A 2,500-nucleotide genomic window follows, 5' to 3' on the forward strand; every position below is an offset into this window, starting at 1 on the left:
ACCGCACCTTCGGCAATCTGCCCAAGCCTTTGTCCTTCCACGCAATAGGGCCTCACGAGTAGGGTATACGTTCGCCCTTAGCTGCAGCGCAGCAATGTAGTGTCTTTGTCTAAACCCACACCCTGCTGGGTTCATCATCCATGCACTACTAATCGGGTCGTTCGTGAACACCTCAACTCCCCAGCCCTGAACTGGCAGATTGCACCAAACACGCTTTTCCTCCCGTCTCCAGTCACTCGGGACCGTCCCTCTGCCGTTTCCTCCTTGTCCGATGGGGGGAATCTCATCAGGATCCCCGCCCGCTATGCACCATAGCCGCTTGAACTCAGACTGTCCACTCGTGCTTGTCATTATCGCCCTCACTATACCGTCTTCGGAGTTCAGCAACCGGTATAGGCGTCTCGCTTGGATGGAAGGCACGAGGGCCTCTAACTTCTGGATACCCAAGCCACCATCTCGAGCCCTAGAATATAGCAAGCCATTACAGGTTGACTGAGGCAGGTGGAGCCACTCCTTCACAGCCTTCCTGATTGTGCCATCCATAGTGGCTAGTGCTGTGCCCCTAAAGTCGCAGTGATCAGCCAGATAGATCATCCTGGGAATTGCAAAGTTATTCAACATTCTGACTTTTTGGACTGGTTTGAGAAGAGCATTGTTGATCTTAGTCACCCACTCCCTCAGCTGGGTGTGGATATCTGGCTTGGTGATCCCCACCCAAGGATTCACCCTTGCCCCCAGATATTTCTCCATCTCATCAGGGCTGATGAGATGAATTGGTTCCTTTCCCAACCTCCACGCCTTACAGTTATTGACCGTGAAGGAGGTAACTCCCTTCCCAATCAGGAACCCGTGACATTTCTTGGGCTGAACCCTAAGCCCCGTCTTCTCGCAGAATGTGTCTAGGATAGCGATGTTGTCTCTCATGCCTTCCCAGGAGTCACTAATCAGGACAAGATCATCTGCAAACGCTAAGGTACTAACCCTAGTACCTCCTACCATATAGCCACTTCCAAGGTTGTCGAGGGCTTGGATCAGGGGATCCATAGCCAGGTTGAAGAGGATTGGAGACATAGAATCTCCCTGCTTCACTCCAACCTTCATCTCAATGGGGTCCGTCTTGTCCCCATTGACAATGATTCTGGTCACGCAGTCCACATAAGCTGATTGGATCAGCTTAATCACGTGATGGTCAACCTGTCTCTGCATCAGTGCACACAGGATGTGATCATGAGAGATGGAGTCGAAAGCCTTCGCGAAATCGACAAACACTACCGCAAGCTGGCCCCGCTCTTTTTTGCAGTGTCCGAGAAGGCCTTGCAGAACCTTTAGGTTCTCGGAACACCCAGGGGCGCGGATGAACCCCCTTTGTCTAGGATTCAATGGGCAAGCACGCGCCAGCCTCTCCGCCAGAATCTTAGAAAAGAGCCTTAAAATCACTGATCCAATGGTGATGGGTCTCCAGTTCCCCACGTCATTGAGCGCCTCCCGATCAGTAGATTTAGGAATTAGTGTTGTCCGACATTCCTTGAAAGCCCTGGGTACCACTCCGCTGACCAACCACGTGGTGTACAGCCGTGCCAGTTTTTCGCCTTTCGGATCCCAGTCACTTAGCATCTGCTTTGTGATCCTGTCTGGGCCCGGGGCGGTGTCGCGCTTGATCTTGCCTAGGGCAGCTTTTACAGATTTGGCCGTGATTGGCTCTGCAAAGCACTCGTTGTCCGTTTCTCCTGATGATGTAAATTGGCCTAGTCCAGCAAAGTTGACATTCCCTTCCCAACTGGTCCTGTACGCTTGCTCTATAATGGCCAGTGGGATTGGACATTCTGTTCCTTCCACTCCATCAAGGATTTCACTGGCTAGCCTCGCAGGATCCTTAAGGAACATCCTCTGATGTTTCCTATAAGTCTTCCGCTTGGCCGCCCTGTTTCCTCCCTGAGGGTTTCTGAAAACACGGCCTGCCCCTCGTTGCCTACTACCAGGAGTACTATGACTCAGAGCACTCGAGACACCAGCTCCCAGCCTCCCCCTCAAAGCCGAGGCCGTAGCCTCCACGAGCTCACCCAACTCGTGATCCTCCCTTGGCAAATCCCCACTGCCGCCGAGCTCGCTCAGAGAAAGATCCAGGGAGGCCGCCCTCTCTTTCAATTTCTCGGCGATCCCCTGAACCAGGGGTGGCGCTGGCATCTCCTGTCTCAGATCACCGCTATGATCCTCTGACGGATTTATGGGGGTCCTGACAAGCCGACGTCTTTTCTCCCTTACCTGCTCGCTAGTTTTACTGGGGAGATGCTTGGCGATCGCCATGTTAATGTACCTCTCGCCCGCATATCTCTCCTCGAGCTTCAGTAACTCTTCCACCTCCTTAGCACTCCATAGCGAGGTCGCACCCCCCTTCACCTTCTTGGAGCGTACCTCCGCGATCCTCTCCATATTCCGTTCACTTGGGTGGACGTGTCGTTTGTGTTGGCTAAGCCCGCTCTTAGTTGCAAAGGACGCTTCG

The 2,500-nt window shown here is 53.2% G+C and overlaps 1 pseudogene; it reads right to left on the minus strand.

Moving 5' to 3' along the window:
- LOC136672452 (28S ribosomal RNA) overlaps positions 1-2,500 on the minus strand; it is an 8,428-nt pseudogene that overhangs the window by 2,125 nt on the left and 3,803 nt on the right.

The sequence above is a fragment of the Hoplias malabaricus genome, chromosome 16, assembly GCF_029633855.1.
Source record: "Hoplias malabaricus isolate fHopMal1 chromosome 16, fHopMal1.hap1, whole genome shotgun sequence".
In the NCBI taxonomy this organism is placed as follows: Eukaryota; Metazoa; Chordata; class Actinopteri; order Characiformes; family Erythrinidae; genus Hoplias; species Hoplias malabaricus.